Source organism: Lagenorhynchus albirostris, chromosome 2 (genome assembly GCF_949774975.1).
Source record: "Lagenorhynchus albirostris chromosome 2, mLagAlb1.1, whole genome shotgun sequence".
Classification (NCBI taxonomy): domain Eukaryota; kingdom Metazoa; phylum Chordata; class Mammalia; order Artiodactyla; family Delphinidae; genus Lagenorhynchus; species Lagenorhynchus albirostris.
The window spans coordinates 22559957-22576657 of record NC_083096.1 but is presented as its reverse complement, the minus strand read 5'-3'; positions in this window follow the sequence as shown (position 1 = coordinate 22576657).

Here is a 16701-nt window from a genome sequence, read left to right as displayed (position 1 = left end):
AATGTGATAGGTATTTGGGGGATGGGGGAAGAAAAGAATCAAGGGAAGAAATCATGTCATCACTTAAGCCAGGAGAAGACATTTGAACTTTGTTCTCCAGGCAATGGAGTGGTATAGAAGGGTATTTTTCTTTAATCAAGTTTATTGAAGAATTTTTTTTGTACAATGAAACACACCAGTTTTAAATGTACAGGTTGATGCATTTTGACACACACACACACATTTATATATTAAAACCATCGGATATATGCCCGTATACCAGATACCACAATCAAGATAAGGAACATCTCTATCTCCAGAATAGTTCCCTTATGCTTCTTTATATTCAGTCCCACCACCTGCACCCCTAACCCCGGACAATCACTGACCTGCTTTCTGCCACTCTAGTTTTCCTGCCCATGCAAGGGCTTTAAGCTGATTTGCATATTATAGGGCTCCAGCTTCACACAAAGACTGAAGTGAAGTGGCAAACCTGGAGATGGGGAGACCTCTTAAGATGCTCATGCAGTAATACAGGCATATAGATAACTAAAAAGGACCTACTGTATAGCACAGGGAGCTCTACTCAGTACTGTGTAATGACCTATATGGGAAAAGAAATCTAAAAAAGAGTGGATATATTGTATATGTACAACTGTTTCACTTTGCTGTGCACCTGAAACTAAGACTACATTGTAAAACAATTATACTCCAAAAAAAATGTTTTAAAGGATATATTGTACAGCACAAGGAATATAGCCAATATTTTAAAACAACAAAAAAGCCATGGATCTGAATTAAGGCACTAGCTTAGGAATGGAGAGGAGGAAACAGTTTTGAGATTTACTCAGTGAATGATGTGGGGTATGCAGGAGAGGAAAAAGTAGAATGATTCCTGGGCCAGTGGAGGTGGTGATGCCATTGACTGATGCAGGGGAAAGGGAAGAAGAAAAGGTCTGGGGGAGATTGGGGAAGACAGTGAGTTCAGTTGTGAACTTGATGAGTTTGAAATATCTTTGGGACATGCAGGTGAAGATGTCTGGTAACTTAGCTGGGTATCTCCATCGGTAACTCCAGGAGCGGTATGAAATAGGAGTCATCAGCAGATAGGTCTTAGTTGAGCCTTCCTGGGGAGAGGACACAGCATAAGAAGAGAAGACTACGGACAAAGCCTGTGAAACAGCCACATGTACAAAGGGTTAGAGAGAGCGAGTAGAGCTCACAAAGGAGGCGAAGCAGAAATTATCAGAGGGATAAAAGGAGACCAGGAGTGTCTGGGAAGTGGCGGGGAGAAGGTTTTGAGGAGGGAGTAGTCAGTGGTGTCAGGTGGCGGGTAGGGAGCAAGTACAAAGAGAACTAAAATGAGTCCACTGATTGTAGTCATTGGGAGGCCATTGGCGACCCTCAACCAGAGAACCCTCAGTCAGACTGGGGTTCGAGTAGAACCGACTGAAAGAGGCTGAAGAGGTAGAAAAGTGAAGGCAGTTGCTTTATACTCTCCTTTATAAGAGCTTAACCACAAACAGAAGTGGAAGTAAATAAAAAGATATGAAATTGAGTTATTTGTAGTGAGGCGGATGGACCTAGAGTCTGTCATACAGAGTGAAGTAAGTCAGAAAGAGAAAAACAAATACCATATGCTAACGCATATATATGGAATCTAAAGAAAAAACAATGGTTCTGACAAACCTAGGGGCAGAACAGGAATAAAGACGCAGACATAGAGAATGGACTTGAGGACACGGGGAGGGGGAAGGGTAAGCTGGGACGAAGTGAGAGAGTGGCATGGACATATATACACTACCAAATGTAACACAGATAGCTAGTGGGGAGCAGCCGCATAGTACAGCGAGATCAGCTGGTGCTTTGTGACCACCTGGAGGGGTGGGATAAGGAGGGTGGGAGGGAGACGCAAAACGGAGGGGATATGGGGATATATGTATACGTATAGCTGATTCACTTTGTTATACAGCAGAAACTAACACTACATGTAACGCAATTATACTCCAATAAAGATGTTAAATAAATAAAAATAAAAAAAAGAAGAGGAGGTAAGAAGATGGTCCAAAGACACCAGTAAAGAAAGTGTTATTGTTTAAGATGGAAAGATTTTGTGCCTGTTTATAACTTTCACAGAAGGAATTGTAAGAGATTAAATAATACAAAAGAAAGAGGAAAGCAAGATTTCAGGGGAAACATGAAGGGGAGGACTAAAGGCACAGATGTATGAAAACAGAAGATTCACCATTGCCTTTGAGGTGGTGGGGAAGGAGGGTAAGGTGGGTAAGGATATAGGTGAATATGTAGATACGAGGACAAGAAGGTAAACTTTCTTTGCCACCTAAGAGGCAAGGTCATCTTCTAAGGTAGGAGGGCAAGAGTGGGTTTGGAGCCTTGAGAAGATTTAGAAAAGCCATTGTGTGAAATGAGTAAGGAAGCAGACCAGAAACTTAAAAAAAAAGTATATCAAACAGAGTTGAAGGCCCAGCTGAAACTGTAGATCATACCCTGGGAATTGCTCCAATCTGCACATCTGCCCCAATCTGGATGGTCTCCAGCACCATCCAGAAGCTTGGGTCTTAGAATGGAAAAGGCAGATAGTAGGGATTTGCAGGGTATGCAAGGCAGAAGGACAAGGGGACAAAAATGTTGAAGGTACAGGCAAGAGAGCAGTTGAAGTGATAAATCATGGGATAATTAATTGGGCCAAAAGAGAGAGTTTAAGGGACCAGGTCTCTAGGAAATCTGAAGGTAATATAATAGGAAAGAGGAACTGAAGTTATGGTCAGATGAGATATTGGGGTTTAACATTTTGGAGGAGAATGGTTCCCGGGTTGTCCATACAAGGATCAAAGTCACATATGAGTAAGAAAGGGGATAGGATGTAGGAGAAGGCTGTGAGCCAGCGGCCCAAATCCTCAGTTAATGAGAACGGGGTTGGGGGAGCCATAAAGGACGAGGCAGAGAGGGCAGAGTCAGAAATAATGACCCTCCGGGAGGAGGGGTTTTTGCCTGAAGGTGAAAACAATGGGAGTGAAGACAATGCCAACTTTGCATTCATCACAATGAGGAACATAAGAGATCGATTCAATTCAGCAAAACATATATCAAGTGCCCACCCTGGGCAAGCCCCAGGAGCTGTGCTAGGCACTGGAGACCCGGCAGTGAACAAGAAAGACCTCGTCCCTGCCTCATCAAGATCACAGCTTAGAAGGCAGGGTGACAATAAAGAAGTGATTTCCATTGTGAGGGTTCCCATGATGAGTTCCAGTATCCCCCGAGCTTAGCCCAGCCCAGACCCTAGAGAGAGAAATCAAGATGAGGAAGAAGGGAGAGGCCCTTCTTCATTCAAATGTTCCCAGCCACACTTGGGTGCATTCTTTAAAGTAGGTTATTCTTTCCAGCTGTGGAGAAATAGCTTCCGAAGGGCTATCAAAAAGTGTCCTTTATAAACTGCTCACACTTGCACGTCACAAAAGAAAAATTCCTTTCATTCCCAGAGTCAGGAAGAGCAGGGCCTCTGCACCCTTTGTGGTTATCCTTTTGGCTTCATCTTCACACACGTAGCTCATTTGAGCACTAAAACAACCCTGTGAGGGTGGTCCACGAGCCCTTATCATAATTCCGAAAGTCTGAAAAGCTCTGAAAAACAGAAGTATCTTGATATCTTGGTGGAAAACTTGACCTGACCTCTCATAAGGCTATTTGTAGTCTTTATTTGTCCAACTTGGTGTATTTGATTATAGGGTGGAGCCTAGTCTCTGCTGGAGGTATTATGTAATATATGGCATGTGTACCATATTACCTTTCTAGAGTCCAGCAAGCTGTGAATTCCGAAAGATAGGTGTCTGCAAGGATTTTGGATAAGGGATTATGGACCTGTGCGTCTCTCCTTTACAAGTGATGAAGAAACCAAGTCTGAGAAATAAATTATATGAAACAGATTGGCACTGGACTATGCTCTCCATTGTTCAGGAACTGGTAAGCTAGCAGATGTTAATAACAACAGGAAGTGGTATGATTAATTTTGATTTTTAGAACATGTCACTAGTGACAGTAGGGAAGCTGGATGGGTGGAGCCCAGCCTGGGTGCAAGGTCAAAACCAAAAGCCCTTGTTCTTTCGTCTGCATTGGTTGCCTCCTGTGATTGTTTTCTTGTCCTTGCCTCCCATTCGATTCCATTCCCACTACAGTGTCTTCCACTCTGTCCCCACCACACCCCTCAACTGAAGTTGCTTTCACGAGGTCACCAACTGCTCTCAGGGTCACTAGTGACCTTCGTATTTTCCAATCCAGCAGACAGCTCTCAATCTTTTCTTGACCAGATTATTCAGCTGCATCTGAGGCCATGGACCACCCCGTAATCCTTACAATTTCCCAGCTGCTTGGCTTTTTTGACTCCATCCTTCTTTGCTCCTCCTTCGACCTTTCTGGCTTTTCCCACTCTGGCCCTGTCTTAGCCTCCTGTGCCCTTTTGGCCCTTCAGCACTTGACCACTGGGCCCCAAGATACCAGACTTTGCACTCTCTGTAGTTCTTTCTGTCGTTCTTTGGGTTTCCACTTCCACCTCCATGCTGCTTAGTCCAGGCTTCCTCCCTGAGCTTCAGATTCATATATCCAAAAGACTGCCAGACCCCGGGGCTAACCCCGGAGTTTAATTTTGGGAGGTGAAAACAATTTTTCAGCAAATTGAAGCAATTTATAAGCCATAAATGTGATGCCTCCTTTTAAACTTATTTTACTATTGCCATTTGGCAAATTATTAGCCACTCGTATATTATATTTGACTGCCAGGAATTCAATACCTATGTATCGCAGAACTTTCAAGGGCCAGTGATTGTGTTGGGCAAAATATTTATCAGCTAGTGAGGTCAGGGGCAGAGATAATAAGGCAAATTCTCAAATACCTACAATTAAAGACAGAAAATGTGTCACAGTACAGCAGAGAGCCGTCCATTCCACAAGATTTGGCGATACATGTGTTTACTCTTCTGTTCCTCTTTCCCCTAAGGAGGAAGGTCTGTTGTTGTTTTTAAGTTAGAAATGACTGATTGTTTTCAAATTCTTTCCTTGGAGCTTTTTGTCCTCCTCGGTTGTCTTCTAAAACCTGTCAGCACCATAGTGGTTGTAGACTACGAATAGGAGTAGGTTCTTGAGTGGCTTCTTACTTAACAATCATAATGACAGTCCACAGTGCTGCTGGCATGCCAGGAACTGCGTGTTACTCTGTTGATTTTCATGCAATAAGCATTTGTGGAACCCACGATACACCGGAGTCAAAGAAGCCGCTGTTCCTCTTGTGCCTTCCCAGGTCTCATGGATTCAAGGCAGAGCAGTCAGAGTGTAACAAACCTGGTAAGAGAAGGCAACTGAGAAACCGGTTTGCCCAGGAGTTGGATCCAGAACGGGGAGGGAAGGAAACCTGAGGACATCCTGACGCAGCTGCAGGTCGGGGGCAGCTTTGGCCCAGTGTCCGGTGGAGGGCAGTGGTGTGCAGACGGCCACGCGGAGATGGGTCCCTGACTGCTGACTTCAGCCTTTTCATGGTCCGCATGCAGCACATACCCCTAGTTTAGCTGAGGAGGTTACTGGTGCGCTGTATTACCTTTTGCTCAATCTCAACTTTTCCTTTTCGGAGAAAGCCTCAGCTCTTACTTAATTGCCAGGAACTTCCAACCCAGTTTAATTCATTCATTACTTATCGAGCACCTCTTCCCTGTCAGTCACACTACCAGGTGTTCTACACTGAAAACAAAGATGTGCGTGAAAAGCTTCCACGCTAATGAGAGCAGAGCAGGCTGCAGGGATAAGGCAAGTTTATAAATAATCAAAACTGGAGGCAGAAACAAATACTGATGGGGATTCAAGCAGGTCTAAGCATCCCCTGCCCTCCCAGGTGTTTGGGGGGGAGGGGTGGTCAGGAGGTAAAGACAAGAGTGTGACTGTATGAAGCCCAGAGCTGACCTCCAGGACCCACATCCAGCAGATTCTGTGATCAGAAGCCCCCCCGGAGCTGCATAGGAACAGTAAGGATCACCTTGAGCCTGCAGGCTCGGGGTAGGAAAGGGAGGGATGGAGGGAGGGACACAGGCCGAGATAGAAGTCACCCTAAGAAACAAAGCCCCTTCCCAGAGCCATGCTCAGAGGGTCTTAGAGACCAAAGGTTGTGCTAGCACCCTCATGCCACCCTCACCGACAAAGCCATCCCCCAGGCATATGGCAGAGTTCATGGAGGCTGCCTCTCGCTGCCCCAGTTGAACCCCATGCCAAGGATGCTAACATTGCCGTACTTTGGGCAGGTAATTCTCCCTTTAAGGTGAAACAGATTTCAAGCAGAATGAAAACACCTCAAAAAACAAGGGGGGAAAAGCCTTGTTTTGTCCAAGGGTGTTGAGAGAGAACAGGCTCCCATTGAGCCTTGGGGATCAGAAAGGCCACCCTCAGTATTGCCTCCTCTGGGGGAAGGTGGGTCAGGCCAGGTCAGATGCTGCCCAACCCTGGCCGCTGTGCTCTGGAGACGGGAGGCCAATGGCAGGGGGCACTGAGATTCCGAGGCTCCTGCCTTGTCAGTTTCCTCTGAAACTGATTAAAATGAAATGCAAACCCAAGTCGCTGGGGAAAAAAGGTCAGAATTTTACCCCCGCCCGCTCCCCTCCCTCCTCAGCACACTGAGCTCTGGCCTGGGTCCCATCACTGCTCAGATTTCCCCTTCACCCGGGCAGCCCCGCACTGCCCAGAAACCCCAGAGAATGGCCCCATTGTAGATGAGACAAACCAAAATAGCAGCATCTTCTGTTCTCGGCCTTAGGGAGATTCACTTAAAACCCCAAAGTCCCAGCTGTGTACGACAATGGAAGTCATTGTTGCAAATTAGTGATCCTGGAACAGATGAGAGGCAGGTAGTCAGAGAGCAGCCAGTGTGGTGGGCTGGGCTGCAGGGAGAGGACAATTACGCAGTCACTCCATTAACCCAATTAGCAATCACTGGCAGGAATTCTGTTCATCACCAAAGAAGCACGGTGGGGAAGGTGGGAAAAGGGGACAACCAACTGGTAGGGGGTTATGGGGGCTGCGGTTGGGGAGGGAGGGGATCACTGCTGGAACAAAAGGTCTAGAAATAGAACTTCAGTTATTCCTAGGCTGGTAAATGTTATTTTTATCGTGTTTTAAAAATGTTCTGGATTTCTTTTTAGACTGTGCCCTAGAGCATTTGGATGAACAGTGTTTGCGTTAATTAATAAATCAACATATAATTAATAATAAATTGAGGGACGAGATATGGGAACATACGTATATGTATAACTGATTCACTTTGTTATAAAGCAGAAACTAACACACCATTGTAAGGCAATTATACTCCAATAAAGATGTAAAAAAAAATAATAAATTGACATATATACACTAATATGTATAAAATGGGTAACTAATAAGAAAAAAAGAAAATCCTTTTGGATTTGAAAGATAATAAGAAAATTAGAGAATAGTCTTAAGTATATAAACTCAGTAAAATTATGAAGTGGAAAACAAATCTCAGGACACTAACACACATATTACTTAAGAAGTTTTGCAATAAAATCCAAGACAGGTGATCAAAGTTTTGTTTTGTTCTGTTTTGTTCTTAAGATAGAGAATTGTGCCTTTTTTTAAACATTTTTATTGGAGTATCATTGCTTTACAATGGTGTGTTAGTTTCTGCTTTATAACAAAGTGAATCAGTTATACATATACGTATGTTCCCATATCTCTTCCCTCTTGCGTCTCCCTCCCTCCCACCCTCCCTATGTGCCTTCTGAAGGAAGAGGAAAACGAGTCAGTTTGGCAGAGGGAAGGGAGGTGCAGTTGGCAAAGAAAGCAGAATACTTGATCAAGGATGCTCTGCGAAATGACAAGAAAAGAATATCAATAATACTAACAATAAAAGTAACACTAATAACTGCATAAATAAATAACTCGGAGGACATCTCCACTCAGCAGCAGGCTCTGCTGTGGAAACTGTCCGGGTGGCCTGGGAAATGGTGACTGTGGACTCTCGATTGATCACAGCTGTCATGTCCTCAAGTCCAACAAGTCAATCAACACGTCCAAAGTGTCTACCTGGTACTCGCTGGAGTTTTGTGAGGGGAGATGGACACAGCATGAAGAAGGCTACAGCTGTAAGCACTACTGGCTTTCATAAGCAGTGTTTACATTCAAGTCACAAAATTCTGAGCAGAGAAGGGACAGGTTAATTGGGAATGGGAATCAGGAAAAGCTGCACAGAGGAGCTGGATTTTAAAAATAAAGGTCAGATTATGACAGATGGAATGGGCAGGCTTTAGGATACAGAGAAAGTGTAAGCAAAGGCACAGAGACAAACTTTTAAGGAGCGGGTGCAGCCCTTCTCCAGGGGGAGGCTGGGGTACTCAGAACACGGCGACCTTAGTGGCAGAGATGACCAGTTGCGAAAGAGGGCATTGGAGTGGCCACTGATGACTGGAAAGACGGTGAGGAAGGTCCTCCCGCCCCCTCTGCCTGGATTTTATCTGTTTTAGAGGCCACAGGGTGAGGGACTGACCTGGGATCTTCGTGTGGCCGCCTGGGGCTGCAGGAACCAGGACATTGATAACTACACCCTTCATCACAGTAAGTAAAGGGAGAAAGGGAAACCTACGAAGTCCGGAGCCCTGGCTGACTGTGGGAGGACAGATGGAGAAGATAAGCCCAGCCCCAGGGGAAACAATGACTGATTAGGTGTCTGCCTGTCTCCTTCCCCACTCAGACCTGGGAGCCGCCCTCCCACAGCTCCCTCCCCGAGGCCCACTACCTCTCACTCTATTATCACTCTCTCCACACGCCATTGTGCTCTCACCCAATTTCTCTCCTGCTTTTATTCCCTTCTCACCTTTCCCAGCCTTCCAGCCACTGTGAAAGAGAAAAATGGTAAGACATGCAAAGCTTTGACTTCAGCACAGAGATGAGGCGTTCTGTGTCTCCTGTGTTTGACCAGTTGCAAGCCAGCTGTGTCTGGTTGCTCGAGATCTAGCTAAGCTTTGCTGCCCTTTACAGTCTGTCTTCAGGATGCAGGGGCTGGGAGGGCCCACACTGACCTTTGACCACACAGACAGTAATTATTTGCTGATGGCCAGCATGATGACATGTGGAGAAACTAATCCCCACCAAAGGGTTTTAGGAAAACATTCTTTGATCACTGACCGATGGAATTTCCGTATCCGCGGAGGTGTCTCAGGCATATGTTCTGAGATCTATGGAATTGTTGTCTGTGTTGGGGTGAGGGCTGGGAAGCATGTCCGTCTTGGCGTCTGGGCCTGCTTTCTTCTGGGTGTGGGTCACCACCCTCCTCATGGACACAGCCTTCCTTCTTCCATTCTTGTTGGAGATCACCCAGGCTCCTGGAAGGCCCCTGCTCCCTCCCCGCTCAAGGCTGGGATGGTGTTTGTATGTGAACTGATGGGTATTCTATACCCGCTCTGTACCCAACCACACAATACCTGCCTGTTCTCAAAGCACCAGCCCAAAGGCACTCCAGCTTCTTCTCAGGTTTCGTGAACTGCACCTGGTCCTTCTTCCCCTGAGGCTGCAATGTTGGAGGCTGAGTAGATGGACTCCTGGTGGCTCCCACAAGGCCAGGCCCCCGAGGCGACTGGGGTTTTAGAGGCTGTCACTATGGCAAGAGTCAAAGAGAGCCTCGAAGCTCGAAGCTCGGGGCATCCTTCAGGAGTGAGCTACCTCTGGCTCCAAGCAAGAGGAGACTAACAGGTCTCAGGCTGGGCAGAGACAGGACAGCTACTTTGGAAGTGCAAGGAGGTGTGCACAGGCACTGGCGTGGTGCCTGGAGGGCTTCCCAGTGTCCCCTTGAGAGCCCTTGGCCCGCCTCCCAGCTAAGCTCAGCTGGGGGGCTCGGGCTCAGCTCTAAGCAAGCCTGGACAGAAATGGCCATGGAGCTCACCCTTACCTGGCAGCTCCCACTACCAGCACAAATGAGCCTTTAAACAGCTTCCTCACTTCCCGGGGTGGGTGGGCAGGCAGGGCAAGCGGCTGCTGGTGGCCACTGCCTCATTTTCTGGTGCAGTTCCAGGTGGCCGGCGCCACTACTTCTTTTCTGTCCACACGCGGAGGCCAAGGGGTCTCCTGGGAGAGAGTTGCTTTGAAGCTCCTGCGCTGAACTCCTGCACCCCGTCTTGGTGTTGGGAAGCCTTACAGCTGCTCTGCGCTGGCAAAGCCTTCTCTCGCTAACTTGGGGCTTTTTGGATCAGGGTGTTGGTGAAGCAGAGTTTTGGCAAGAGCCTTGGCAGCGGCTACCAAGAGGAGAAAGAAGGGAGATAATTAGACCTGGTAATTGGTTTGCTTTTTACTTTTTTTACAGGCAACAGTGACTATGGCTGGGAGAAGACACAGAAGAAAGTTGTCCTCCAGGATCAAGGCTAAGCTGTCTTGATTTTAGGGGAAAATGCTGGTCCCCGACCAGTCCAGTACTCCCTGTCACGTCTTGCCTGGCACATCTGTCTGGCTGTTAAATGATTCTCTGCACCCCATGCTGTCCCCAACACAGCAATGCAGGTTTATGGTACCCAGGTCCATGCTGAGCCTGGGACCAGGCATCTTAGAACCTTGAATCCAAAGGTAACCTTTAGATGGAGTTGCCCAACTCTGACACCTCCAAGAAGAGATGCTGTGGGGCCTATTGCAAAGGGCTTTATGGAAGCCTTTTGTTTCTGGGCAGAGCTGACTCATCATTTCCCCCAGATAAGTTTGCTCTCTGGGAGGTTTCCAGGCCCCCATCCCTCCAGTTGGCCGTTTCTCCAGACCAGATGGCTCATGTTAGATCTCAATTTGCAACGTGCTACCCTTCACGGGCACATGTTCTGGATTCGTCCCAAACTGAGCAGCTGATTCACTGGGACGTTCTGGGAGGTCCTCGCCATTTGATTCCAACTCAGCACATCAGCATAGAACCTGCGAGTAGGATTTCCAGTTTTTGTGGGGAGCCTATTGATTCTAAGCCCAGACCCAGAAGTGCAGTCCTGGGAGACTGAAGTTGGACCTCAGGCGGGGTGCCCCGGGAGCTCTGCATCCGGTCCTTGGGTTCTGCTGTTGCCCCCGGGAGGGCTGCTTCCTCAAAGTTCATCAGAAGTGGACTCAGTGGGATCAATGACCTGTTTTTGTGGCCATTTAATATCTTGGATAAAAGCAGAGGAAAGAATTCACGACCAGTTTGAGCTCTGAGAGTTTAGGTTTAAACAGGATGGCCTTTCTTCAGCTTCCCTCCTTCCCAGTTACCGACCCGTTTATACAGCAGACACTTATTGAGCAAGTATTTTGTGCCAGACATTGTTCTTAGGGCTCGGGGATAAGGATAAAAAGATGATCTTTGCCTTCAAGGGACTTAATGACTAATGTCTGAGATAGGCAGGCACTGAGAACAAAGTGAGTGAGAGCTGACGTAACGCAGTGGTCAAGAGCCCAGACTCAGGAGCCAGACCACCTGGCTCAGGCTCCTGCTCTGCCACTTAGAAGCATGTGACTTTGGACAAATTACTTCACCACTACGTGCACCAGTTTCCTCATCGGTAGAATGAGAATAATAACGATACCTACTTTAGTGTTTTATGAGGATAAATTAGTTACTAGATTTAAAGTGCTTCGAACCGTGCCAGGAATAGTGAGGGTGGTACACATCTGAGATAGGTTAAAGCTATAGCGTCGAAGGACTAATTGGATGAAGGACTTAAGAGGAAGGAAGAGGTAAGGTATGTACCCCAGGATTCTGGGATCTGGACATGTGCAGCCAGGAAAGCTCTTTTGAGCCTAGGGGCCACTACCATATACATATATATATATATATATATATATATATATATATACACTTTATTTTAAATGTAAGTGTAGTTGATTTATAATATTGTGTTAGTTTCAGGTGTACAGCAAAGCGATTCAGTTATATATACATATATGTATATATATATTCTTTTTTCCCTTGATTCTTTTCCATTATATTTTCTTACAAGATATTGAATACAGTTCCCTGTGCTATACAGTAAATCCTTGTTGTTTATCTATTTTATATACACTCATGTGCATCTGTTAATCCCATACTCCCAGTTTATCCCACCCTTGCTTCCCACTTGATAACCATAAGTTCATTTTCTCATTGGGAGTCTGTTTCTGTTTTGTAAATAAGTTCATTTGACTTTTTTTTTTTTTTTTGCGGTACGCGGGCCTCTCACTGTTGTGGCCTCTCCCGTTGCGGAGCACAGGTTCCAGGCGCGCAGGCTCAGCGGCCATGGCTCACGGGCCCAGCCGCTCCACGGCACGTGGGATCTTCCCGGACTGGGGCACGAACCCGTGTCCCCTGCATCGGCAGGCGGACTCTCAACCACTGCGCCACCAGGGAAGACCCTGACTATTTTTTAGATTCCACATATAAGTGCTATCATATATTATTTGTCTTTCTCTGTCTGACTTACTTCACTTAGTGTGGTATTCTCTAGGTCCATCCACGTTGCTGCAAGTGGCATTATTTCATTCTTTTTTGTGGCTGAGTAATATTCTGCTGTGTGTGTGTGTGTGTGTGTGTGTGTGTGTGTGTATACCACACCTTCTTTATCCATTCATCTGTCAATGGACAGTTAGTTTGCTTCCATGTCTTGGCTATTGTAAATAGTGCTGCTATGAACATTGGGATGCATGTGTCTTTTCGAAATAGAGCTTTCGTCTTTTCTGCATATATGCCCAGGAGTGGGATTGCAGGATCATATGGTAACTCTATTTTTAGTTTTTTAAGTAACCTCTAGGCTGTTTTCCATAGTGGCTGCACCAATTTACATCCCACCAACAGTGTAGGAGTGTTCCCTTTTCTCCACACCCTCTCCAGCATTTATTATTTGTAGACTTTTTGATGATGGCCATTCTGACAAGTGCAAGGTGATACCTCATTGTAGTTTTGATTTGTTTTCCTCTAATAATTAGTGATGTTAAGCATCTTTTCATGTGCCTCTTGGCCATCTGTATGTCTTCTTTGGACAAACGTCTATTTAGGTCTTCTGCCCATTTTTTGGTTGGGCTTTTTGTTCTTCTGTTATTGAATTGTATGAGCTGCTTGTGTATTTTGGAAATTAAGCCCAAATTGTCAGTCACATCATTTGCAAATATTTTCTCCTAGTAGTAGGTTGTCTTTCTGTTTTTGTTTACGGTTTCCTTTGCTGTGCAAAATATTTTAAGTTTGATTAGGTTCTATTTGTTTCTTTTTGCTTTTATTTCTATTGCCTTGGGAGACTGACCTAAGAAAAGACTGCTACAATTTGTGTCAGAGAATGTTTTGCCTATGTTCTCATCTAGGAGTTTTATGGTGTCATGTCATATTTAAGTCTTTAAGCCATTTTGAGTTTATTTTTATCTATGGTGTGAAGGAGTGTTCTAAATTCATTGATTTACATGCAGCTGTCCAGCTTTCCCAACACCCGTTGCTGAAGAAACTGTCTTTTCTCCATTGTATATTCTTGCCTCCTTTGTCAAAGATTAATTGACCCTAGGTGTGTGGGTTTATTTCTGGGCTCTCTATTCTGTTCCATTGATCTATATGTCTGTTTCTGTGCCAACACCACAGTGTTTTGATTACTGTAGCTTTGTAGTATTGTCTGAAGTCTGGAAGGTTATGCCTCCAGCTTTGTTCTTTTTCCTCAGGATGCTGTGGCAGTTCTGGGTCTTTTGTGCTTCCATAGAGATTTTAGGATTATTTAATTCTAGTCTGTGGAAAATGTCATAGGTAATTTGATAGGGATCACATTAAATCTGTAGATTGCTTTGGGTAGTATGGCCATTTTAACTATATTAATTCATCCAATCCAAGAGCATGGGATATCTTTCCATTTCCTTGAATCATCTTCGATTTCCTTTATCAATGTTTTATAGTTCTCACCATGTAAGTCTTTCACCTCCTTGATTAGGTTTATTCCTAACCAAGGAATTTTTTAATGTGATTTTAAACACGATTTTTTTTTTTTACTTTCTCTTCCTGATATTTCATTGTTAGTGTAATATATATATATATATATATATATATATGTTTTTTAATCTTGAGTAATTATGGCCTTGATTTGTTTCTTTGTAGAGTGGGGATAATCATATCTTCCCTCCCAACCTCAGAAAAACCAACATTTGAATCTACTATGTCCCAGACAGTTTCATTCTAAGATTGAGATAAATAACATATTCTAAATGTGTTTATTTTTAAAATTGTGATTTTCTCTCTACCACAGCCTCCCCGACCTCATACCCACCAATAGCCTGGGTAACTGAAAGACGACCAAGCAGGCAGGACTTTGGTCTGGCTTTGATAACAGTAGGTACTACTGTGGTCCTGTTTTGCCTCCATGCAATTCATCACATTTCCATGCTGTTTAGTTCCTGGTTCCTAAAGCCTTGTGACCCCATGGGAGGCTGGTGATTTCTTCAGAAGGAGGATCTGGGAGCAGTAAGAAGCCTTGTGAGAAGGGCTGGGCTGCTCAGAGGTGAAGTTTTCTGGATGAGATGGGTTGAGGACACACATTCCCCTGTGCAGACCGGTCCCTCCGGGTCCTGGAGGAGCTTCAAGCTCCTAGGAGCTTGTCTGTGCCGCAGGGCTTCTGTAAGGCAGGCTCTGCACAAAGCATGAGCTTGTTAACGGAGGTGGGTGGGGAGCATTCACATCCTTTGACTGAGGGGAAAGGCCGGATTGGGGGGTGGTAGTGCGGGGAGCGCGGCAGCCTCACTGCTCATTACCGTGAGCTGCCTTCAGGTGTCCTGGAGAGACTTCTTGGCGAGGTTTCAGAGCTTGCCACCAAGATTATGGCCCCGGCTGGCCTGGCAGCCGTGTGAGGGAGGAGGAAGTCTGCAGCAGATGGAGCAGGATTCCTGCCTGTTTGGGAGGCTGGCCAACTCTAATGGGATTACCATCCGCTGCCCTGGTATCCGCCAGGAAGTTGTGAAATGAAATCTCAAGGACCCTACCACAGAGAGTGTGTGGGATGACTTGGCTGAAGCAAGAATCCTTGGGGAAATCGGTCCACTTCCCTGGCACTCCATTAGTCTCTTTCCAGAACAGAAGCTCTGCCTCGGAGCCCAGCACTGGGCATCTGGTCTGTTCTCTGCAATGGCAGCCTGTGGCCTTGGGTGGGGACGAGAGAGATGGTACCCTGGCAGGATGCTGGGGGGTGATGCGGTGACATGAAGGGATGCCTGGGCTGAACCCCAGGCACCGCAAAATGATCCCTTGCTCTCTTCTAAGCCTCTCCCAGGCCTCTGACAACCCCACACTGTAAGGTCAACAGGGACTGCTTAGGAGACGGTTATCCAACCCTCTCAGTGGATGGAGGAAAGCACCCCTGAGCTTGGTGTCCACATCCTGGGTTGGAAGTTCTGCCCAGTCACCTAACCTATCACTTAACCTATGGGGCCTCATTGTAAACTGCTTATCTTGTGAGGATCAATGAGGAAATTCTTTGTCAACTGTAAAGTGCTTTAAATGAAAGGAATTGCTCCAGGCACAAAATTCTCTGGGAATGGCTCCCAGAGGGTCAGAGGAGCTGAGTGGAGCCTTTTGGGCCAGACTAAGTCTTCTCCTGAAGACAAAGAGGAAGGACCTTTCACATGACCCTTCTTTCTGGCTTCATCTGATATGGGTATCCCTGCTCTCACTGGTGGCCTGGGGTCCTAGCAAATAAGAGTTTCTGTGCCAAGATCACAGAGCTGACTGGTTTTCCTGTGACAACAGGTTTACCTGTGATGCCAAGGTCACTGGTCTTGGGGCAGCCTAGGGGATCCCCAGCCCAGGAACCAGCAGGGGCCCTGTTTTCAGCAGGGTTTGTGTTTATACACGACAGTGTCTTTACCTTTTATCTAGCAAGAGTGAGTAATCTATTTGGGATATTTAACAAAAACCAGACATTACCTCATTGGTGTCTTATCCAGAGCTGCTCCAGTCTTCCCATTAATTCCAGTAACTCAGGGTCTTTTGCCATGTTGAGCAGTATAGAGAGAAATCCATACTCTTTTTTTCTGAGTAAAGGGATTCACAGAACACACTGTTCTAGTATTTGTATTCAAGCCCTTTCTTTTCCCAGTAAACGTCTGTTTTCTTTATTCTGGGAACATGGCAGAGGAATTAACCCAGCTCATCCCCCAAACCATCCTGACTCTAGTTGGGTTTCTCTGACTCCCCTCTTCCCTCGGGGATATGAAGAATTTATGTGTGAACTCGCACTGGCCTCACAAGGAAGCATCAGGAAATACTAGCATCAGGAAGACCACCTTCTCTGAGGCTGATGGCTGTTTTCTAACAGAAGTGTCAGAGATAGTGGTTCAAGTCATCATAGGCTTTGTGAGCAGCTGTCAGAGTACAGACTGACAGCGTCTCATGTCTCCCCAAGGTGTGCAAAGGCCTGCCTGCTTCTTGAAGAAGGACCTGCCATTGGTCATCACGGAACACCCCGTGGGTCGTCCTCACATAGGAAGTACAGCTATCATAACCCCAGGCCAGGCAATGTTACATCTGTGTCTTACAGTAGAAAAATTGAGGCCCAGGGACTTCCCTGGTGGTCCAGTGGTTAAGAATCTGCCTGCCAATGCAGGCGACACAGGTTCGAGCCCTGGTCTGGGAAGATCCCACATGCCGCGGAGCAACTAAGTCCATGTGCCACTGCTGCTGAGCCTGCGCTCTAGAGCCCGTGAGCCACAACTACTGAGCCC